Source organism: Pinus tabuliformis, chromosome 1_1, assembly GCF_031772625.1.
Source record: "Pinus tabuliformis cultivar Carrire ecotype Pingquan chromosome 1_1, CPIR1, whole genome shotgun sequence".
NCBI classification, from domain to species: Eukaryota; Viridiplantae; Streptophyta; class Pinopsida; order Pinales; family Pinaceae; genus Pinus; species Pinus tabuliformis.
The window spans coordinates 838,677,904-838,704,164 of NC_142297.1; the positions used below are offsets into that span (position 1 = coordinate 838,677,904).

The 26,261-nt window shown below is 38.0% G+C and overlaps 1 pseudogene; it reads right to left on the reverse strand.

Annotated features, from left to right (window-relative positions):
* Positions 1–18,990: 18,990 nt before the first annotated feature.
* Positions 18,991–23,796, reverse strand: LOC149216757 (protein GRAVITROPIC IN THE LIGHT 1-like; annotated as a pseudogene).
* Between the last annotated feature and the right edge of the window lie 2,465 nt (positions 23,797–26,261).

Below are 26,261 nucleotides of genomic sequence, written 5' to 3' on the forward strand. Positions count from 1 at the left end.
AAAGGAAACTTCGTAAGGCATAGAGTGTGGAAGAATAGCGACATGTGAATGGGCATTGTTGAAAGCAAGGGTCAATGATAATGAGTTTCAATTGAAATTGTTAGTTATTTGTATGCTGAATATGGTTTTATTGTAAATAAAATTAGTGTGTGGAAGAATAGTGACTTGTGAATGGACATTGTTGAAAGCAAGGGGTGGATCAATTTGAGTTACGATTGAAAGTATTAGTTATGTGTGTTTTGAATATGGATATTTTGTAAGTAACAGTAGTGTTTGGAAGAATAGCAACATCTAAATGGACATTCTTGAAAGCAATGGTGGATCATAATGAGTTATAGTTAATGTCATGTAGAGGTTATCCATTATCAATGAAGTAGATGTTGTTTATGTGAACATCCTTTTTTTCAATATTGTAAGGTTTTCCATATGTTACATATTTATGGTGTTATTAAAAAATACAAGTGGATTTTAATGAAATAGTTGAAAAAAGCGATACTATGATACGTGATTGTGAACAACCTAATGGTTGTCATTTTATAGTTGAAATTTTACTTTGTCAATGTGTTGTAGAAGTAATATTAATATTTTGGAAAATATAAATTTATTGTGGAAATTATTTAGTAGTAGTTTACATGGGAAAGGTTATTGATAATAATATTTAATAAATAAGCTTGCATGTAACGGTGGAGGATGAAGCCATGCGATATACATAAGGTATAATTTACAAAAAGTAGAATGTTTGTAACCAAGAAATTCTTTTGATCTTGAAACATCCTTTTTCAAGTTTCAATTGAAAAATACTAGTAAATTGTAACGAATGAGGTGAGAAAAGAAATATAATTTTGTGAAGAACATTGTGGTTGTCATTCCATGTTTAAAGATGCATCGTAATTTGTTGGAGGCAACGAAGTCCTGAAGAAGCAGCAATGAACCTGCAAAATGTATATCTGGTTAAAATTCGTAATTATTAAATTAATTGTGAGATTTATTAGTAATAGTTTGCATGTGAGTTGTGTTAAAATGAAATTGGAATGAATGGAAATGAACTTACCTTTGTCATGGGGATTTAAATAATGTTAGTCGAAGATGCAAGGTGAACGATGGCATACCGAACACCATTGGAGATTTTTGCGTAATTGGAGACGCATATTTCTTTATTGCCATTCTGCTTGTATTTTTTGCATTCTGTCACGTTGATAAATGCGGTTTATGCGTTTCAGGGAAGATTTTATTTGTAGTAATAATTTTATAGTTGGAAGGAGACGGTATAATGGTACTGCTGGATTCGGTACCGGAAGAAATATGTTTTGTATATGTTGCAATGTAAGTATTGATGCCTCAATTTCGTCCCAATAGTTATATAGTTGTGCTATTTCTGAGTCCATATGTCCTGTTGCAAAAGAAAGAAAATGTTAGAATCATATGTACAGAAAATATAATGAAATTGTAATATTTGCAAACATGATTAATAATGATTAAATTTGATTGTTGTTGAAAGATATGAAAGATATGTTATGAAATAGATTGAGTTTAATAAATAAAAGAAACCTTTTGGTGATGTTAACGTATGGATTGGAGCAGATTGTCTGGAGGTGGCACTGAACGGAGAATTTCTTCTGCGTGTTTTCTACGAGCAATATTTTTGTTGTCCTTCATTTTATTGTAGCGATCGAAACCGAATGCAGGGCAGATCTGGAGATCTTGTAGAGAAGGTACTCTTGAAATTGTTGTGAATGTGAGACCCTGGCATTTAATTTTCCCAATGTCAATTGTTGCTTTTGGCAGTGTCATACCTTGAGATTTATGTATGGTTAATGCACAAGCCATCTTTAGTGGAATTTGCGTACGTCCATTTCTTTTTATTACTGGAACAGGCAAGTGAGTGGGATTTCTTTCATCCCAAGGAGGCCCGATGTATTTGGGAAAAGCTATGACAACAAATGTTGGAAGTTGTGGAGGTGCAATTGATTCTTTGTAAAAGATGGTTACAATTTCTCCGAGGGAACCATTAACAAGTCCGGTTGAAACCCAAAGATTGGAAGTTAACATTACTTTTTGGCCATTGCATAGTAACACTATTCGCTGAAGTTGCTCATCTTCTGAGGAAATGTTGGAATATGTGTTGTCATCTTCAGCAATGGATCTTGCGACTGGACTGTTTATAGATTTTATCATTTGCTTATTATGGACCGTTTGAGCATTTGTTGGAAACAGATGCATGGAATCATGGAAGGAATGTATTTCATCTTCTAATAAAAAGGAATCTGTGCACGACATGAATATGTTGTAGTAGTCAATTGTTGGATTAGCATTTCTAATGTTCTGGAGGATGTTCCTTAAAGTAACCTAGGCAATGTTTTCGCCTTGTTGACGAAATATTGTGTCTAATGTTGTTAAATTTAGGTATGTTCTATGCTAGAGCAATTTATTTAAATTTTCACAGTTAGCAATCACATCAGCATTAAGATAAATTGCAGATAGAACATAAATATAAATCGCAGAAGACAAGCCAAGACAAGAGGACACAAGATGTGGCACTAGCCAGGGACAAACCCCACAATATGGGGAAACCCTTGATCAATTCTTCTTTTATGTTCTTCAAAGTGCAGCAGAGAAAGAGAGAGAGAGAGATAATACACTTACAACAGAAGTCAACGATTTGACTTATCCAGATCTAGCATAGATCATTTCGTATAACAATGAGATCAGTTGAAGACATTCTGCTTCAACTGATTCTCCAAGGTGAATCCTTCACCAATCATCGTGCTGCATCTCGTTGTCTTTGTTTTACCACTGCATACTGCACCATGCTGCACTAATCATGATTATCATCATGTTGCCCATGTCCATGATCTTATCCATCATCATGCTACCCTTCATGTCCATGATCTCATTCAACATCATGCTGCCCATGTCCATGATCTTATCCATCATCATGTTGTCCTTCATATCTATGATCTCATTCAACTTCATGTTGCCCATGTCCATTATCTTATCCATCATCATGTTGCTCATTTATCATGCTGCCCATATACATCATGTCGCTCATATATCATGATCTCATACATCAAGTCATAGCAAGACAATAATATATATCTACTGAACTTACGATTGACCCAATACATAGTTCACAACTGCATTCTTATGAATGCACCTAATACTTTATTGCCATAGCCTGCGTATATATACATTGTCATTTCCTGTGTGTATATATGTAGTCATTTATTGCAGATTTGCCTACGTATATGAGTCTCCATTTACCAGCATATAGGGCCGTTGACATCATCTTGAACAAGTTCCATTGACCTGCTTATCACTGGAATGAGTCTTTATGAAACTGCGTGACTGGAGTCCCTATGCCCTGATCTACATTGCCAGATCTACTCCACATGGTGGCCTGATCTATGCTGCCAGATCCGCATACATCACAGCGGCTACCCTTTATGTGCGACTACCCTTGATGACTGCGGCTGATCCTTATGTGAGTGCGGTTGTTCCTTTTATGACAACGGAATATTAGTCTTCATGAGCAACGTGGATATTACTCTCATGCCCAGCGTATATATTGTCGTGACTGTGTTATTATTGCATTAGGTTAATGCCATGACTGCGTTCACCATTGACTGCGTATGAGTCATGAGTCTTCATGTCCGGCATAGAATCTCCATGTATTAACTGCGTAAGGTCTCCCTGTTGTGCATACATATATTGTTGGGCATTTCAGCTCATTGCCAGCGTATATATATATATATATATATATATATATATATATATATATATATATATATAACCATGAACAGCGTATAGTGTATAGAATTTTCCATGTATCAGGTTTCCATGAACAACGTATAGGGTTTCACCATGTATCAGATTTCTTGAATAGCGTTTAGAGATGAACAACGAATCATTTGCCAGTGGATAGATGTCTTCTTGACCTGCGTTGGATTAGGGCATCATTTGCAGCTAAGGCATCAACGTACTCTTTTTCATCTTTCCTTCTCCAAAAACCCAAGATGTGGAGAGGAGATTACCTAAAGAGTGTGTCTAAATGACTTCAAATCCTCAACCTGAACCTACTCAAGTTGCTGGCCAACTTGACAATTTATTTTATAACATAAATAAATTCATAACTTCATAAATACTTATCAGAATCAGATGATTTTTAGATCAATCCTACACCTCTCGATGAGAGGGATCCAATAAAAATATCAGCTTCCATAAATAAGATGACCCACATGGAGTTTGGCCCTAGTTGCCAATTTTAACACTCCCTCTCAACTAGGGAGAACTCCATCTGCTGATCCATATGACCAACTGTACTATCTCTGCCATCAGTGCCCTGCACTGCTCTGCCCAGCTCTGCTCAGCTCTGTTGGTTCTGCTCTGCTCTGCTGGCTCTGTTCTGATCTGCTCAGCCTTGCTGGCTCTGCTCGGCTCTGCTGGCTCTGCTCTCCTCTGCTCAGCTCTGTTGGCTCTGCTCTCCTCTACTCAGCTCTGTTGGCTCTGCTCTACTCAGCTTTGGTGGCTCTGCTCATGTCTGCTCAGCTCTGCTGGCTCTGCTCTACTTTGCTCAGCTCTGTTGGCTCGGCTCTGCTCTGCTCTGCTGAACCATGAAGAAGAAGAATTGATCGAGAATGTCTCATACCATTCTCCACTGACCCGAAGTCAGTCTCAGAGTGCATACCACTAGTCCCAGACCAGTCTCAACCAACCCAAAGTCAGCGTCATAGTGGGTACCACTCCTACTACTGGTCCCAGACCAGTATCATCAGTCTCAAAGAGTGTACCACTGGTCCCAGACCAGTCTCAACCAACCCAAAGTCAGCGTCATAGTATGTACCAATCTCACTGGTCCCAGACCAGTCCTCCACTGACCCGAGGTCAATCTCGGAGTATGTACCACTGGTCCCAGACCAGTATCATTCATCCCAGATCAATGAAGGTCATCCTAGCGTAGGGAGTATGGTAGATACAGCAATGCATCCATCGGTACTACTATGGTCCCTATCTTCATTTCCCTGCTCATTGATCAGATGAGAGGTACTTCCCATGAGTCCCTGACTGCATGGGTAGGATGCCTCAACAGGAGAACTTAATCAATCCCGTCCTCACAGGAGAACTAATCATCCTGCTACAACTGTCAAGGAGAACACATCATCCAGACCTCATAGGAGAACCAATCATCCTGCTACATTTTGTCATGGAGAACACATCATCCAGACCTCACAGGAGAACTAATCATCTTGCTACACAAGGGAGCGAATCATCCTGTCCCACAAGAGAGCGAATCATCTTGTTCCAGTGTGCACCACCAGGGGAGAGTGAGTCACCCCGTGGCCGTATGTTGCTCCAGTAAGAACCGCAAGCCCCTAGAGCTCCCAGAGCTCAATGTACAAGGGTCTCTCGATGACTCCAAGTCGTTCAGGAAAATCACAAATTTGATCTTTCCCCGGGGCTTTGACAAAGTGTATTGACCTGTACATCATATTAATGCGATGGAGCCTCCTTGCTCATCGACTTACCATAACCCAGATAAGGCAGTATCTGATGTCTATCTGCTGGCGCAATCGTCGAATACGGGATTCCTCAATAATCGAATCCCACCTCTAGTTGTCACAGAGAATCACAGTGGTATTCATCATGTGTACCCACTGAAGAGTTTCCACAACCAGGCAACTTCATACGAGGTCATACTCGTAGTTATGTACCCGGTCTCGGCGATACTTATAACAACCGACTTTTGCTTCTTGCTCATCCATGATATCGAAGCAGAATCCAAAGAGAACTAGCACTGAAAAGTTCTCTAGTGATCCTCCACACTTCCTGACCAATCAGCATTTGAATACTCATGCAGTTTTCATATTTCCAGTAGTGTAACTCAATCCATGAGAGACTGTGCTCCAAAGATATCTCAGAAGATTCTTCGCACCAATCCAGTGAGGCTCAACCAAATATGAGCTCACCATGCTAACTGTAAAACATATGTCCGGAATCCAACTCCCTCTTACTTCTGCAAATGAAAGGATCTGCACCTGTCAGAAATAGTTCGTCCGCATAAGGTGTCGGTATGAGAGGTCTATCATCCACAACCTTCGGGTGATGGTTTGGATTGGTTTCACTCCTAGTGAATCTCAACTTCATCAAACAGCTATCAATCCTCTCATACTATGCCCAAGGTATTTTGCTTCAAGCCATAGAGGGCTTTCTTCCACCTGTATACATGAGATTCCCATTCATGAATCTCAAACTCCATGGGTTGTTCCAAACCTGTGGACCTGCTACATGAGGGGAATGGTCCCCTTGTAAGATTTTCCTTCGATACATCTCAGACATGTACCTACATGCTCTTTTTGAATTCAGGCATCTCTGTCGCCATTTGACTCACAGACCTTCGGTGCTGTGTCAATGGACATGGTCCCCAGTGGAATTCCTGTAACTTGATACAACCCTGAACTCAAAAACACCTTTGAAAAATCTATTTTCAAACACGTACCTTTCCATCGATGAGTGCCACCCTGAAACCTTTGACTTCCATTTCTGAGATGGAAACCAAGTTCTTCTTGCGATCAGGTACATAAAAGAGATTCTGGGGTTCCTTGCTTTCTTTAAAGAGTCGACCATTTCCTTGATGACCTGCATTACCAGTCATTCCTTTGATTATTGAAGATGTCCCTGGAATGATTGTTATCTTCATCAAGAAATGTGTCTCTCCCATTCGGACACTCCTTCATATGATGGCTGAACTTATTGCAACCAAGGCATCTGCCTTTTCTTCCACACTTAGATTTGTACTTCCCAATGAAGTGATCCTTACGAAGGCCATTAGAAACTTCTGTTGCGCCATTCTGATAGTATTCTCTGCTTCCACTTCACCCTTGGTGAATTTGAAGAGGGATGAGGAACCCATTGATCCTTTTGTCCTTGTCCCAGCTGTCTTTGGTGATTGCTCTTTCACTCTTGCTTGGGCATTGTCTTCACCTCAGCTCTGATCCCATGTTAAATTTAGGTATGTTCTATGCTAAAGCAATTTATTTAAATTTTCATAGTTAGCAATCACATCAGCATTAAGATAAACTGCAGATAGAACATAAATATGAATCGCAGAAGACAAGCCAAGACAAGAGGACACAAGATGTGGCGCTAGCCAAGGACAAGCCCCACAATGTGGGGAAACCCTTGATCAATTCTTCTTTTATGTTCTTCAAAGTTCAGCAGAGAAAGAGAGAGAGAGATAGTACATTTACAATAGAAGTCAACACTTTGACTTATCTAGATCTAGCATAGATCATTTCGTATAACAATGAGATCAGTTGAAGACATTCTGCTTCAACTGATTCTCCAAGGTGACTCCTTTACCTATCATCGTGTTGCATCTGGTTCTCTTTGTGTACCACTACATACTGCACCATGCTGCACTAATCATGATTATCATCATGCTTCCCATGTCCATGATCTTATCCATCATCATGCTACCCTTCATGTCCATGATCTCATTCAACATCATGTTGCCCATGTCCATGATCTTATCCATCATCATGTTGTCCTTCATATCCATGATCTCATTCAACTTCATGCTGCCCATGTCCATGATCTTATCCATCATCATGTTGCTCATATATCATGCTGCCCATATACATCATGTTGCTCATATATCATGATCTCGTACATCAAGTCATAGCAAGACAATAATATATATCAACTGAACTTACGATTGACCCAATGCATAGCTCATAGCTGCATTCTTATGACTGCACCTAATACTTTATTGCCATAGCCTGCGTATATATACATTGCTATTGCCTGTGTCTATATATGTAGTCATTTACTGCAGATTTGCCTACGTATATGAGTCTCCATTTACTAGCGTATAGGGTCGTTGACATCATCTTGAACAGCATTCCATTGACCTACTTATAATTGGAATGAGTCTTTATGAAACTACGTGACTGGAGTCACTATGCCCTGATCTATGCTGCCAGATCTACTCCACACAGTGGCCTGATCTATGCTGCCAGATCCGCATACATCACAGCGACTACCCTTTATGTGCGGCTACCCTTGATGACTGCGGCTGATCCTTATGTGATTGCGGCTATTCCTTTTATGACAACGAAATATCAGTCTTCATGAACAACGTGGATATGACTCTCATGCCCAGCGTATATATGCATTGCCATCACTGTGTTATTACTGCGTTAGGTTAATGCCATGACTGCGTATGAGTAATGAGTCTTCATGTCCGATGTAGAATCTCCATGTATTAACTGCGTAAGGTCTCCCTGCTGTGCATACATATATCGTTGGGCATTTCAGCTCATTACCAGTATATATATATATATATATATATATATATACCATGAACAACATATAGTGTATAGAGTTTTCCATGTATCAGGTTTCCACGAACAGCGTATAGGGTTTCACCATGTATCAGATTTCCTAAACAGCGTATAGAGATGAACAACGAATCATTTGCTAGCGGATAGATGTCTTGACCTACATTGGATTAGGGCATCATTTGCAGCTAAGGCATCAACGTACTCTTTTTCGTCTTTCCTTCTCCAAAAACCCAAGACGTGGAGAGGAGATTACCTAAAGAGTGTGCCTAAATGACTTCAAATCCTCTTCTATTTATACTAAAACGTAGATGATGAATAGTCATGACTATTGGGCTTCTAAGCCTACTCAAGTTGCTGGCCGACTTAATTTATTTTATAACATAAATAAATTCATAACTTCATAAATACTTATCGGAATCGGATGATCTTTATATCAATCCTACACCTCTCGATGAGAGGGATCCAATAAAAATATCAACTGCCATAAATAAGATGACCCACATGGATTTTGGCCCTAGTTGCCAATTTTAACAAATGTGATCACTGTGTTGAAGGTGTTCCACAATGCGCTTCCATGGCTCGTGCCTGCATATAGAGGTATGTCTTTGACAGGCGGTAACTGACCGAGATCACCAACTAATATAATGGAACAGCCACTGAAAGGAGTGTTTCTTTGCAGTGGAAATGCCTCTCAAAGACATTCATCAATATGGTTGAGAAGCTTTGGCCCAATGAAGCTCATTTCATCGATTAGTATGTACCTTATATGCTTGAGTTCTTCTCGGAATTTTGTAAGAGCATTGCCTTCTAAGGGCGTAAGATCCTTTATAGGAAGGTGGAGAGCGGAATGGATTGTCAATGATTGTATGTTTAAGGTAGCAACACCTGTAGGGTTGAGGAGCATGATCAGTGAAGGTTCTGGGCTTTCAAGGGTTATGAGCATATCTTTGATGCAACTGATTAGGAGGGATTTTCCTGTACCAGCAGTGCCCTGTATTATCATTTTGAGAGCGGCTAAACTATCCTTCTTAGCAAAATGATTAGAAATAATATTTAGAGCTTTTCTTTGCATTGGAGATAATGTAGTAAGGGTCATCAAGATATGTTGATGTGTTTGAATAGTGTGTTGGATGGAGCGGCTATTCTCAATGAATTGTATGGCATTATTTTGTAGATCTAATCGAATAGTGGTATGATTCCAGTTATGGTTGTCATCAAAGCCACAAAGGCCAAGCACGTCAAGGTCATTTATGAGGAGCTCATTTGTAGGGTATAATTGGGAGAATAATTCCCATTCATTTATTTACATGGTGTCTGGAGGATTTGCTTCATGAATAGTTGAGTTATCATTTGCGACAAATTCAATATCAGATAGTGTGCAGTGTTGATGCCAAGGCTTGTAGAATGGACAAAATGTTTGCCAATTTGTGATGAATTCTGCAGCAGAATCTCCTATATCTTGTACGATATGGCGAAAGGGTTTGTATAGCATAAGTTCAAATCTGCAAAAGTCAGCATAGTAAGGTTCGGTTGTGGATGGCATGGAGTAGCGTGGTATGACCCGAATAATTGCTTCTGTAGGTCTAAGTTTCGATTTGTTTGTTTTGTGACAAAGATCATATGACCAGGATCTTGCTACTTCTATAAGTGATGTGGATTCTAGGGTAGAATGACATTGGATATATGTATCTATGATATGTGGGGATGTAGAAGAGGTGGTGTTAGTCTGTGGAAGGCGCATATAAATTTTTTGGCTTACGTTTAGAGAAAAGAATGATCGACTACACAATGTTAATGGTAATTTTTGCAGCATATGGCAGGTTTCTTGTGCTCCAATGTCACGATCAACAAGGGTTTCTGCAAGGAATTTTCGAAACGCAGATGTTGTTGGGTCAGCAATGGGTGAAGCGAGGACAATTCTACGTAGCATGTGGTGGAAGCTTTCAAATTTTTTTCCCTGCTTTGGATGAATATTTTACGATATATTTTTGTACAACATGTATAGAGAGTACTAGTTGGCAGTCAACATTTGCACGCCAAATAGATAGGGATGGTAGCGATATGGGTATGGAGTCGATCATCGTTGCAAGCACAGGTGTATGTTTTTTGGCCATTGGAGTCAATGAATAAGGATGATTTTGGATGTAATTCCCATGGTGCTTTATAGCGACATTCGAATGAAGATCCTTTTTTCTTAGGCATGTGCTTTTGGTGCATTTTGTCTGACGTTCAATGCAATTGATGAGTTGTTCATAATCATTGAAAGGATTGGTTATGAAGATTTGTGGCATGGACAATAGACAAGGGTCTTCTGGATTTGTCCGAACAATTGGTTGGTTTGTAATCGAAGAAATACGAGGATTCCAAGCTGAAATATGTTTGTCGAAGCACTACCTAGTAATATCGATTGCTTCGGTGTCTTCCCAGTTGAGGCTTTCCATACCAGGTGCATTTTCTATCCAAAGGAAACCATGGATGTGTGCTGATCCTCTATGTTTCCATTCATACCTGTCAAGTATGCATTTTTGTAAGATAATTTTGTAGTAGATGAGGTATTATGTTTAGAGAGTTACGAAAAAATGCGGTAGAATGCGTACCTGTACCAGTAGTATTTTGTCTGCAAGTGTTTCTCTAAGATAACTTCACGAAATGCTGTGAATCTATGGTGCATATATAGTGATGTTATAAGTGGGTTAGAGATAATGTTATCATTTCTCCATTTTTGTTGGTTTGCAATATCAGAAGGTTGACATCCGGGTATGACTGCATGAAGATCAGACCATTTTGCATCAGCTGCACTTAATGTGAAGAAGAACGTCGGGCAATCGAGCTATGATATCATGTCCGTCAGTTCATTTTTAGCTTTGTGCCAAAAAGATCTTGTTCCACGTAAAGAGCAACCGAATCGCATGACTTGCTCTGCCAATTGCTCATTTGGAAATTGTTCTAATCGGATGTTCAGATCTTGAATAGATGTTGGAAAGTTATCTGTGATGTTCTTTTTCACAAAAAACGAGGTTGTTGCTGGACTGCGATGTCGCATCATGAGATTATATATGTAATAACGAAAGCATGAGTGCTTGCCAAATCTGTTATCATAGTAATGTGTGTATTCATGTAACTGCACTGCTTTCATTCTTGGTTGATTTGGCATTGCAGCTCCTGTGGGGAAAAGGGTGGGGAAAGCCATAGAGAGTAGACCTTCTACGTTGTATTCATTGATTGGGGATAAGCCAATTGGTGGCCATTCAATTGTAGTATCAGAATTGTGGTTGTAAGCATGTAAATAATGGCGGATTTCTTGGATTTCTGTATTTGTATTAGGAATAATTGGTATGAATGATGATGTTTGGTGTAGGGATGGGTTTGCGGAATCTTCAATGGACTCAAGTGGTGGTTCAGGTGAAAGGTGGACAATTGTCTCTATAGTATTGGAATGGCGAAGGGAGGAGGAGACATTGATGGGGATTGTTGGTAAGGATGCTAGTGCGGTGTTATCAATAAGAGCATTCTTATAGTATGGGTCATTTGCCAATTTGTATTCTAATGTAGCGAGAACGTGATGTCCACTGACAATGCAATCATAAGCATGATGGTCATTACTATGACGGGTGACAAATAGAATGTCCAAGTCTTCAACATGTCGTGGCAACATGTTTGTGATTTTTTTAATGTCTTGTGTAAAACAAATTGTTTGGCCACTGTATTTATATTGGCCACCACGTGCATGTGTTACCTATAATATAGGGTTAACCCTGGCAATGAGAATTTCTTCTATTCATAAAAGAGACGTAAGGACAGCGGGTTGAGGACCAGGGTCCATGTTGTTTGATAATGAGAAGCGATGACCCTTTTTTTCAGAGATGCATCTAGAATACCAATACATTTGGTTCGAATTGCGGATATGTATTCCAAGATATGATTCAAGATAAATGGAGCATGGGCATTTAGGTGCAATTTTATCAATCTTTGCACGGAATTCTCGATGTGCTTCATTAGTATAAACATTGCTGAAAGCATGTGCAAAGGAGGGGTTAAGGCAATGAGGTATGGATGTATTTGTTTGAGAGGTTTGCTGAAAAGATAGAGAGTTTGATAATTGCAAAGGAGGATTGTTTTCGGGGTGGGAATTGGAAAATACAGAGAGGTTTGATGGAAAATGTGAATGTTCACCATACGTTTCAGACGATGAATGTTGGTTTTCCTTCTGTTTTTTGTTTTTTTGACATTCTGTGATGCTTTTTTTTGCCTGATAAAGCTCACAACGACGTGCATTTATTCGTTCTTTATTTGCTGCATAGTATCTTCGGGCATGTTCATCATTACAAGAAGAAGACATTTGCAAAAGTTATGGTACCTATAGGCAAGAGGGGAAAACAAGAATGTTATTTGGAGAGAACAACCATGTTATTGTATAAAAGTGAAATTGGAGAAAGAAATTGAAGTTTTGAATAGTTTTATGTGAATTTTTTATTTGAATAATGTGTTTGAAAGAACATTTTAGTAATTTTCATTTATACATGTAGATAGTTGCATGTGTAATGCAACAAGTTACCTCATTTGTTAAAAGAAATAAGATGAAAAAAATGTGAATAAGTGTACATACACAATGTTAGATACAATGGAGGACGAATATTTATTTCAATACTATATAAGAGAATTTGTCGAGAAGGCATGCAATAGTATATGGTGCAAAATTGTACTTATAAAATAAGATAATAGAAACTGTCAGAAAGCGAGGAATACATTTTGCGATATATATCTATGACATCGAGATGTTATCAATTGCTCGAAGAATGTTGTTGCATTCTGTTGTGAAATGCAAGATTTCTTCTTTCATGATAACACATTTCAACCGTGGTATTCCTTTGAAAGTTTATGTCTTCACTGATAGTGTGAAGATATGATCTGTCCATAGTGCTTTGGAGACAAATTTCCTTGATTAAATCTAGATCTGAGGATAACAAATAGAAGTCTTTGGCATTATTCCCAAGAATTGTAGATCCCGCGTATTCGAAAGCAACAATTGAAGCTAATTCACCAGTGTGATCTTATATGTCGATCTTCAGTAAGTATCTATAATCACAGTCAGTTACTTCGGCGTTGCATTTTGGGCAAAACCACATGCCTATATTTTGTGGAATAAGTTTTTTCATGCATTTTTCCCATCAACAATGGACGGGCAAGAAATGTAGTAAAAATTATCCATCCCAATTTTTGTTATGGTTCCCTTCAATTGGAAGAATGCTAGTTTCTCTAAGGAATCCATACTGTAAATATCATCAATTGTTATTTCTTTTTGTTGATGGCCAAAAGGAGATCTTGTTGTCAAGGATGTAGAAGGTGTAGTCGAACCTTCTTTTTTAAACCATGACTTTAGCGTGTGGGCCTCTTCAATGTCAGGATCTACAAGAATAATGGATCTCATTGAGTGCCGACATTTTTTCCATTAAATTCTCCAACATTGGCAAACTTGATTGTAATGATGGGTTTATTTCCTCCAGCACATAGGGAGGATATTTCTTGTGATACGACATAAAAATTTCCTCTCCAAAAGATTGCATCCATGTTATACCTAGACATGTCTTGAAGTTGTAGTATTTGTTTAGTAACTTCAGAGCCATCTTTTCTACATATAGTGGACACACTGGAAATGTCAGTGACAATACTGAGAATATCAACAATGGAGTTGACGTTCGTTGTTCTGATCTCATTGATTGATTTTATATTGGATTGCACCGTTGGCTTATGTATTTTTTCGCTGACAACATGCTCTATGGTATATGTTGCATTTAACAAAATTTCTCAATCATTGTTTAAGTGGTTGTATTGCTTATTAGCCATTTTCACATTCCCTTTAGAAACAATGTAGACATGTAGAAATTTCCATGTTGGATTTTGTCAAAAAAATAATCGGCAACATTGTTGAAACAAGTAATATGTATTTCTCCACCTTCTGTAGGGAACATTGTTGAAATGAAATGCATGCATCGATAAAACCGGTCCTAATATTTGAGGATCAGACTATAATATTAAGAGTATACAGAATAGTAATGAGACTTTTCAGCTACCACTATAATATTAAGAGTATCCATAATAGTAATGAGACTTTTCAGCGACCACTATACTATTAAGAGTATATATTTCATTGAAGTACTCGAAGATGGTTGCAAATAAAGAAATAATCGAAGTGATGAAATTGCAAGGAAACAAGAAGACACTCTCCAACAAATCTCAGAGACCTGGAGGGCAGAAAAAAAGATTGCAAAACAATTAGATGAATCCTTAAACTTGAAAGAAAACGCAATTAAGAGAAAACAGACACGACTTAAGGAGGCTATCTTGGAGGTTGAAGGTGAAAAGCAAGCAAGAAAGGATGATCACACAGAAAAAGCAGGTTTAGAGACAACACTAAATCAGTTGAAGGTGATTTTAAACAAAGTCATCAAGAAAACTGATGAATTAATTATTAAATTCAAAATACTAAGCCTATCATCAATACTTAGGTGGCGTCTTCATTGTTCTCAAGTTTCCCTCATTTCAAGGAAATTAATGACCATGTTATGTTGATATAGTCTTAAGAACTGATGATTCTTTTTCATTTCCAAATGCTCCTGAACTTCTCTAACAAAGACCTCCTTTTGTCCTAACAAAAATTTCAAATGAAAAGCTGCCAAAATGGAAATTCTCTCTAGCCAACAATTAACAACAAGAAGGATATTACTATGGACTATCAAGGTGCAGGGGTAGTTTTGCAAAGAATTAAGCTCTGGTTAGAAGAGGAATGTGTTGAAACTGCTGAACAATATCTAGCAGATTGTGAAGGATGGATGAAAGCCTTAGTCCAAGAGGTTTCAGATGGAGAGCTGGCTGACAATTTTGCTCACATGTTCAAAAACCATGTGCGAGATAACAGAGCAGGACAATGGAAGGTTTAGAACTTGGGAAATTATAAATGAATGTGTTAAGCATTTAATATCAAAAGAAAAATTTGGTTTTCTTTCATAACAAAGAAATCAAAAGGCAATGAGAGCAGCAGAAGAAGGATTGCATACTATAAGGGTAAAAAAAATCTTGAGCTTGGATACCACTTGGAGCAAAACCACATCACAAAAAACACATTGTACATTGAACGAACAAACAATAAGTTGCTTTCTTCCAATTTTTTACATTTTGCATTAAAGTAAACAATATCCAAGCCACTATGTAGATAACTCTGCTCTTTTTCCTGCCTACGGGTGCACTGAGACAAAGTTTTTTGTTTTCTGAGGAAACTAAAAAAATAATTGTCCATAAATATCTAATTGATAAAGACTATTTAGTAATGATTTTTAACTTATCACGTAAAGCACACTCATTTTTATGCCATCACTAAGAATCGAAGGTATGCTTTTGCATGCAAGTTAGACATGGATGCATTGAAATAAACAATATCCAAGCCACTAAGTAGATAACTCTGCTCTTTTTCCTGCCTACGGGTGCACTGAGGCAAAGATTTTTGTTTTCCCCATAATAAGGACTGAATATTCTGAGAGAATCCCGCTAGCTTGGACCATATCCCATAATTCTTGTCTATATGGTCTGTAAAAATTCACCAACATTATGGGAAGAGGAAAACCTCTCAGATGGCTTTCTAGGATGATACCAACCGTTGATGAGTAGGCTTTGAAGGAGGCTAACATAGGATCCCATAAAGAGAGGATCCTATTTGATAAACCATTTGAATCCATTGCACAAGTGTGCCAACACAGACAAAGATTTTGAAAGGCCTTAGTGACCTTATCGCCTGGAACCATGGTCTCTTGTAGCATAATGATGGAAGGATGATTTAATTCAATCAATGTCTTGAGAGAGGAAAATTCGAGGTTCATCTTACCCCCCTGATATTTAGTGACAGGATGATCATTAAGAGGTAGAAATAGCGGGCTTCGGTTCTCTAAGGGCCCAAGCATCAACACCTAAGTCAACATATTCCTAAGGACCAAATTCCATGTCCCCAGTCTAACAACAAGAAGGATATTATTGTGGATTATCAAGGTGCAGGGATAGTTTTGCAGAAGATTAAGCTCTGGTTAGCAGAGGAATGTGCTGAAACTGCTTAACAATATCTAGCAGATCATGAAGGATGGATCGAGAGCTGGCTGACAATTTTTCTCACATGTTCAAAAACCATGTGCAAGATAACAGAGCAGGACAGTGCAAGGTTTAGAACTTGGGAAATTATAAATGAATGTGTTAAGCATTTAATATCAAAAGAACAATTTGGTTTTCTTTCATAAGAAATAAATCCAAAAGGCAATGAGAGAAGCATAAAAAGGATTGCATATTATAAGGGTAAAAAAAATCATGAGCTTGGATACCACTTGAGCAAAACCACATCACAAAAAACACACTGTACAACAAGATAAACTCTTACTTGATTAGCCACAGATTTAACAGAAGCAACAGAAAACCCACTCTATATGCAAAGGTAAATATGTAAAGGAAAGTACTAAATGTTTTTATATGTTTATCACAATATTTCCATTGAAATATTATCATTAGATCAAATTTAAATCAACAACGAAATAGGAATTTGATATGAAAAATTTGGGCTTGATGAAGTACTTCATTGGCATAGAGGTTAATCAGTAAGATTATGAAATCTTTATAGGTCAAACAAAATATGCATTGGATGCATTGAAAATATCTAGAATGATGAATTTCAAGACAACACCCACACTGCTAGTAATAGGAACAAAAATCAGTTAGGAAAATACAAATTCAAATGTAGAAAAATTGACCACGAACAAAACCAACAGAACATGAGCCTAATTTAAACATTGTTTGGACGTTCACCAAACTTTGAAACTCAAGGTTGACTTTCGGCGAACCTGTGACTTAAGCTATATATGCTATGACAAATACTCAAAGAACTCAGTTCATTGAAAACAAAAAGAAGGATTCAAAAGTACTATGGCTTATTTAGCACAGGCTAAAAGAACCAATATTTCCAAAATTTGTAGTAGCAAATTATACCAAGCAAGCATGAGGCACTTTAGAAAAGAACAGTTTGGTTTTCTTTCATAACAAAGAAATCCAAAAGGCAATGAGAGCAGCATAAGAAGGATTGCATACTATAAGGGTAAAAAAAATCATGAGCTTGGATACCAGTTGGAGCAAAACCACATCACAAAAAACACATTGTACGTTGAGGGAGATTCGTTGATTGAAATGGGGAAATTGGTAGATGATACACAACCCATAATCCAATTAAACACCTCCGGTCTTAGCCCAATCTGTGGGAGAACAAGTCTCCTAAAGGTCCAATTGACCTTGTCAAAAGATTTGTGGAGGGCCATTCTGAGCATGAGAGTTTTCAAAATTTTCAATTTTATAGAGTGAAGAAGGCTTGTAAAAGTTGATGGCTCAGGTATACGACTTTGCTATTGTGTATATATCAAAGTGGGTTATTGTTGTTTTTGCTTTTAGTTTTGCTAGCCTTTATGTACAAATGTTCTTCTTTCCTTCACTACAGTGAAATGAGATTACATTAGTCTACTATTTTTATCGAATTCACATATTTGGTACATTTAAAAGGAATTTCCTCAACATACTTTTCCTTACCATAATTGAATGGCATTCAAGATTCTAAAAGTGTTTTAATAATGACATGGATTAAAGAATATTCTTTCTGGTTTCTAGAAGATTTGGCAAAATTATGTATACTCTAATCATTCAAACAAGGGGAATCAAGAATATGCAGAAGGAGATTTTTCTAAAGCTGAAGAATATGATACTCAAGGGATACGCTGCATCTTGCCAAGTGAGAAGTCAGAAAGCCATATAAGGGCATCAGTGCTATGCTATAGCAACCGTGCAGCCACTCGGATGGCTGTTGATAGATTCATAGATGCACTTTCAGGCTGCATGCATGCTATGGACATAGATCCCAACTTTGTGAAAGTTCGACTTAGAGCTGCAAGGTGAGACAATTTCCCTTACAATGGCTATTGGCTATAATTGCTTTTTGCTACTAATTGTATAAGTTTTGTGTGACTTGCTGACTATTAAAATTCTGACATTCTCTTTTAAGTGTTTAATAATTGACTTTAATGGAAGAGCAATTTATGACCATAAATTTTCTAAAAATTGTCATTCACAGATGTTAGAAGATATCTTTCGATTTCCATACAATGTTCCCACATAATTCTTCATAATGTTGAAGATTGTTTGACTAAAAATACAATTACTGTCACCAAAATCTTCACAATATTGTAGATAGTTTGACAAAACAATCATGAATTTCACAAAATTCTCCCCACAATTTTCACAAAACTCTCCACAATGTTGTGGATGATTTGACTAAAATAACCATAATTTCCCAAAAAAATATCCACAAGTATAAAAAACATCTTTGAATTCCCTAGAACATCTCCTGGAATTTATCCAAAGTTTTATCAGCTTTGGATTCCCCAAAACATCCCCTGGAATTTCTCCAAAGTTTTATCATCTTTGAATTCCCTAGAACATCCCCTGGACTTTCTCCAAAGTTTTCTCAGAAACTTGGAAAACAAAACACAATGCATTTACGACAACCAAAATGAATACTCCCACAGATTGATCCTAAAACCAAAAACTAAGGAGAAATATTTGATACACAACAATGAACCTACAGATCCTCCATGGGAGGTGCCGAGAGCGGATCAAAAACATTAATTGTAGGATCAGGTGTTGCAGTCATTACATAGACTTGACATCTCACTATGGCCTTCTTGCCAACCCTGAAACCTGGCATCACTGTAAACCCTACAATTGTAGGGTTTGGCTTCTTAGGAAGCTGCGGGACATTACCTTCACTTGCAACAGTATTGTCAAGCTCATGATTCATATTCACAGAATTCAAGCTATCCATGTAGGAACCCTCGAAATCCACCCCCTCTTTTGACATGAAAGATAGACAAGAATGTAATTAATATTCCACTTTCTAAATTTAGTTAACGTTTTGTTGTTTTGGGCTGTAAGTAATGTAATTAATATTTCTTAAGTTCAATGATTGCATTTAGTTAGGAGCTGATAGAGAAATTCCATTATTGTTTTTTTTTGCTTTTAGTTTTGCTAGCCTTTATGTACAAATGTTCTTCTTTCCATCACTACAATGAAATGAGATTACATTACTCTGCTACTTTTATCGAATTCACATATTTGGTACATTTAAAAGGAATTTCCTCAACATACTTTGCCTTACCTTAATTGAATGGCATTCAAGATTCTAAAAGTGTTTTCATAATGACATGGATTAAAGAATTATCTTTCTGGTTTCTAGAAGATTTAGAAAAATTATGTATACTCTGATCATTCGAACAGGGGGAATCAAGCATATGCAGAAGGAGATTTTTCTAAAGCTGAAGAATATGGTACTCAAGGGATAAGATGCATCTTTCCAAGTGAGAAGTCAAAAAGCCATATTAGGGCATCAATGCTACGCTATAGCAACCGTGCAGCCACTCATATGGCTGTTGGTAGATTCAAAGATGCACTTTCAGGCTGCATGCAGGTTATGGACATAGATCCCAACTTTGTGAAACTCTGACTTAGAGCTGCAAGGTGAGACAATTTCCCTTGCAATGGCTATTGGCTATAATTTCTTTTTGCTACTGATTGTATAAGTTTTGTGTGACTTACTGACTATTAAAATTCTGATATTCTCTTTTAAGTCTTTAATAATTGACTTTAATGGAAGAGCAATTTATGGCCATAAATTTTCTAAAAATTGTCATTCACAGATATTAAAAGATATCTTTCGATTTCCATACAATGTTCCCACAGGATTCTTCATAATGTTGAAGATTGTTTGACTAAAACAACAATGACTGTCACCAAAATCTTCACAATATTGTAGATAGTTTGACAAAACAATCATGAATTTCACAAAATTCTCCCCGCAATTTTTACAAAACTCTGCACAATGTTGTGGATGATTTGACTAAAATAACCATAAATTTCCCAAAAAAGTATCCACAAGTATAAAAAACATTGAATTCCCCAGAACATCTCCTGGAATTTCTGCAAATTTTTATCAGCTTTGAATTCCCCAAAACATCCCCTGGAATTTCTCCAAAGTTTTCTCATCTTTGAATTCCCTAGAACATCCCCTGGAATTTCTCCAAAGTGTTCTCAGAAACTTGGAAAACAAAACACAATGCATTTACGACAACAAAAATGAGTACTCCCACAGATTGATCCTGAAAACAAAAACTAAGGAGAAATATTTGATACACAACAATGAACCTACAGATCCTCCATGGGAGGTGCCGAGAGCGAATCAAAAACATTAATTGCAGTATCAGGTGTTGCAGTCATTACATAGACCTCGCATCTCATTATGGCCTTCTTGCCAACCCTCAAACCGGGCATCACTGTAAACCCTACAATTGTAGGGTTTGGCTTCTCAGGAAGCTGCAAGACATTACCTTCACTTGCAACAATATTGTCAACATCATGATTCATATTCACAAAATTCATGCTATCCATGTAGGAACCCTCGAAATCGACCCCTCTCTTGACATGAAAGATAGACAGAGGCGGGTCAAAAGAAAATGCAATCCTGTGAACCAACCACACAGACTTGGCAAATTTGAGGAATTGGCTGTAAAATTAGCTCCTGGGGTGGAGTCCCCTGCCTATCTAGTGCCAGTGCTCCAAACTGCCAAAGAAGGATTCTTCCATCCTGGGATGCACTACATTGAGAAATTTCTTTATACAAAATTTCCCAAACATGCTGTCTGGTGTAAGAATGGACTCCAGCTCTGATGGCTCCATGTTTTGCATGTCCAAAAAATGTCCGAAACAATGATTTCTGTGCTTCTTAGGATCTATAATGGATGAAAGGCTCCTAGTCAAATAGAAATTCTCGCTCTCAAATCCACTGAACATTCTCATGCAGACATAGGATTGAAATGCCAAGCATCAATGTCTAAGTTAACATATTCCTAAGGACCAAAATCCATGTTCTCAGTGTAACAACAAGAAGGATATTACCGTGGATTATCAAGGTACAGGGGTAGTTTTGCAGAGGATTAAGCTCTGGTTAGCAGAGGAATGTGCTGAAACTGTTGAACAATATCTAGCAGATCGTGAAGGATGGATGGAGAGCTGGCTGATAATTTAAATGAGCTAATGGGATCCTTGTTATCCCCTACGACAAGTATGAATAGATATGGTGACTCCTTGGAAGAATTCCTTCGAATCACAAGCATATGTCAATAGAGGGAGAAAAAAATATTTAAAGGCACTATGGCTTATTTAGTAACGAATCAGGATTGAAACAACGATTTTTTCCAAAAGATGCAGCAACAAATTATGCTAAGCAAGCATGAGACAATTTCGAGATTGTCTATCAAGGCATAGGCAAAGTAAAATAAACCAAGTTGCAGACTCTTAGGAGTTTTAAGAATATGAAGATGAAGGATTTTGAGTATGTTAATCAGTTTATTACTCTGGCAATGAATGTAGAGAACAAATCAAGAACATATGGTGAATATATAAGTGAACATAAGATTGTTGAAAAGGTTTTGAGGAGGCTGAGGAAAACCTCTTAGATGGCCTTCTAGGATGATACCAACTGCTAATGAGTAGGCTTCAAAGGAGGCTAACATAGGATCCCATAAAGAGAGGATCTTGTCTGATAAACCATTTGAATCCATTGCACAAGTGTGCCAACACAGACAAAGATTTTGAAAGGCCTCAGTGACCTTATCACCTGGAACCATGGTCTCTTGTAGCAGAATGATGGAAGGATAATTTAATTCAATCAGTGTCTTGAGAGAGGAAAATTTGAGGTTCCTCTTACCCCCCTGATATTTAGTGACAGGATGATCATTAAAAGGTAGAAATAGCGGGCTTCAGTTCTCTAAGGGCCCAAGCATCAACGTCTAAGTCAACATATTCCTAAGGACCAAAATCCATGTTCTCAGTCTAACAACAAGAAGGATATTACTGTAGATTATCAAGGTATAGGGGTAGTTTTGCAGAGGATTAAGCTCTGGTTAGCAGAGGAATGTGCTGAAACTGTTGAACAATATCTAGCAGATCGTAAAGGATGGATGGAGAGTTGGCTGACAATTTAAATGAGCTAATGGATTCTTGTTATCCCCTACGACAAGTATGAACAGAGATGATGACTCCTTGGAAGAATTCCTTTGAATCACAAGCATATATCAATAGAGGAAGAAAAAAATATTCAAAGGCACTTTGGCTTATTTAGTAAGGAATCAGGATTGAAACAACGAATTTTTTCCAAAAGATGCAGCAGCAAATTATGCTAAGCAAGCATGAGACACTTTGGAGATTGTCTATCAAGGCATAGGAAAAGTAAAATAAACCAAGTTGCAGACTCTTAAGAGTTTTTAAGAATATGAAGATGAAGGATTTTGAGTCTGTTAATCAGTTTATGACTCTGGTAATGAATGCAGAGAACAAATCAAGAACATATGGTGAATATATAAGTGAACATAAGATTGTTGAGAAGGTTTTGACGAGGCTGCAAATCAAATTTGATGTCTTAGCAGTTGTCATTAAAAATTCAAAGAACCTAGAAGGGCTTTCCAAAGATGAGCTTTTGGGATCCCTGCAATCCCATGAGATAAAGATGAACATAGATGATGATTCCTTCGAGACTACAACATCGCTGATATGGGTAATGTCCCAAAGGTTATATAGTTGCAGCATCACTGGAAAATAAGATGTCATAGGCTCTGATTAGGCCTGTGACCCACCACACTGATAGTAATAGGAACAAAAATCAGTTAGGAAAATACCTTCAAATCGCGGGCATTTATGAGTCATTAGATCAAATTTAAATCAACAACGAAATAGGAATTTGATATGAAAATTTTGGGCTTGACGAAGTACTTCATTGGCATAGAGGTTAATGTGTAAGATTATGAAATCTTTATAGGTCAAACAAAATATGCATTGGATGCATTGAAATATCTAGAATGATGAATTTCAAGACAACACCCACATTGATAGTAATAGGAACAAAAGTCAATTAGGATAATACAGATTCAAATGTAGAAAAACTGACCCTAAACAAAACCAACAGAACGTGAGCCTAATTTAAACTTTGCTTGGACGTTCACCAGACTTTGAAACTCAAGGTAGACTTTCAGCGAACCTGTGACTTAAGCTATATATGCTATGACAAATACTCAAAGAACTCAGTTCATTGAAAACAAATATAAGTGACCATAAGACTGTTGAGAAGGTTTTGAGGAGGCTGCAAATCAAATTTGATGTTTTAGCAGTTGTCATTGAAAAGTCAAAGAACCTAGAAGGGCTTTTCAAAGATGAGCTTTGCATAAATGAGCTAATGGGATCCTTGTTATCCCCTACAACAAGTATGAACAGAGATGATGACTCCTTGGAAGAATTCCTTTGAATCACAAGCATATGTCGATAGAGGAAGAAAAAGGAAGTACAGTAATGGGGTAGATATAACAGATCCAACTCAGAAAGAGATGGGCATTCAAGGTCAAAAACCAAGGAGTACGCCACAAAACAACTGTAGGAGGTTAAGTTTACTTACCACAATCCAAATGGGAGCTTCGTACAACAAAGTGAAAATAAAAAATAAAAAGAGGTTAAAAGAAAAATATTTAAATTCTTTACTCTCCTCGACGAGTTTAAGTTCACTTACCACAATCCAAACGGGAGCTTCATACAACAAAGTGAAAATAAAAAATAAAAAGAGGTTAAAAGAAAATTATTTAAATTCTTTACTCTCCTCGACGAGCTTGGTACAACAACAGACTCTTATTCTGATCAACTATATTATTAAGAGTATATATTTCATTGAAGTACTTGAAAGAAAAGTGAGGATTGCAGGTGAAATTGGAAAGGCGAACTCATTTCCAGCAAGCAAGAAAGGTTGTTCAAACAGAAAAAGCAGGTTTGGAGACAACACTAAATAAGTTGAATGTGATTTTAAACAGAGAAGTCCAGAAAATTGATGATAGAACCTATACAAAATTCTAACTTCTAAACAACCTGAACATAGCAGGGAACATTGTTGAAGTGAAATGCATGCATCAACAAAAATGGTACTAATATTTCAAGATGAGACTATAATATTAAGAGTATACAGAACAGTAATGAAACTTTCCAGCTATTACTATAATATTAATAGCATCCATAACAGTAATGAGACTCTTTGAAAAGGAAGATAATGAACTAACATAACAGTAATGAGACTATTTGAAAAGGAAGATAATGAACTAACCTGACAGGCGAAACGCTAAAAATCCGCCTAAAGGTGCTATGTGAAAGCTACAAATGCTGCAAATCTCCGAACGCTGCTATGTGAAGGCTGTTGCTGCAAGAAGGCTCCAAACACTACAAGAGATGACAAATGAGAACCTTAACCCCAGATGTATATGATAACCTAATAACTACCACCATAACTGATTCTGGTGCAAAAATGGGCAAAACTACCAACTGATTAATCTCAATCTCCTTCTGGCCCTCCAAAAAAAAAAAAGTGGCCCTACACGGCCACCTCATCATCGTGCAGCAAAACAAAAAACATTCGCCCCGCCCTCCACAACCCTCCTCATCCCCCTGCAGCAAAGGCATTCGCCCTCCTCTGCACGCCCGCGCCCTCTGCGGCCCTCCTCACCCTTGTGCAGCAAAGGCATTCACCCTCCTCTGCACGCCCGCACCCTCTGCGGCCCTCTTCACCCTCGTGCAGCAAAGGCATTCGCCCTCCTCTGCACGCCCGCAACCTCTACGACCCTACTCACCCTCCTACAGCGAAGGCATTCGCCCCCCGCTCTACTATGTATCAAACGCGCGCGACGGATGGGCTGGGTAGGCGGATGGGGGTTGTGTTAAAAAATTAATTAATTAACTAATTACTTTAACCAATTTTTTATGTTTTTTAATTAAATTGTTGAATCGTCTAACAATGAATCTAATGGTTAAGACTAAGACAAAAAGGCATTTAGGGGAGTTCATTTCAAAGGGGAACACCTTACAACGTAATTAATAATTAATCATTCTTTATGTTTTTTAATAATGTTGGTTTTTAAAATCTGATAGCAAACAAACCATTGTTCAATCGTTTATTAATTAATAATTAATCATTCTTTATGTGTCTAACAATGGATCTAACAGTCAACAATTGTTCCCAGGATGCGGGTGTATAGTAATGCGCAGTACGAAGGCGGCGTGGAGGAAGGGCGCGTGGCTCATCACAATCGCCAGCCGGCATCGCATGAGGAAAGAATTAATGTTTCAGTCCATCAACTTAAACGCTGCATTAACGCAGCTCTCACCCTCTCGCCAGTGTATTAGTATATCGGCAATGACGCTCTGCTTGTTATTCACTCTTGCTCCTCCCTTGCGCTTATGCTGGTTCAGCAAGGTTGTAGATAGTCCAGGGTATTGTCTGCCTCTGTATCAAGGAGTTGATACTTATCAGGGCTTTCATGCTTCAAACAATCCTTTTTGCATCTTCCTCGATCGCCTCCTCTCAGTCCCCTCCACGGCTGTTTGTTCTGCTCCTCCAGCACACTTCAAAATGCCCAGAGTGCGCTCAAGGATGAGCTGCAAAAGAGGCAGCTCCCGAGGCCATGTCTCCCGCCAGCCTTCCTCCACAACCTCGGACCCTTCGTCTGAGGCTTCAAATTTCTGCTTTGATAAATACCCTATGATCAGAAGCGGTCACGGCAGGGGACGAGGGCAGTTCATCACCGAAGTGAGCTCTCACCATTCCAATTCTCACACAGCTCGCTTCCGCTTCCCCTGCACTCTAGGCAATTCCTCCTTCATTGCGTCAGTCACCGTAGAGTTGTGTGAGGATACTGTGGGTTCGGGGGCTGTCAGTCCAGGGGCTCCTTTGGAACCAAGGATGGAAAACCAGATTGAATCCTCGCAGAATGT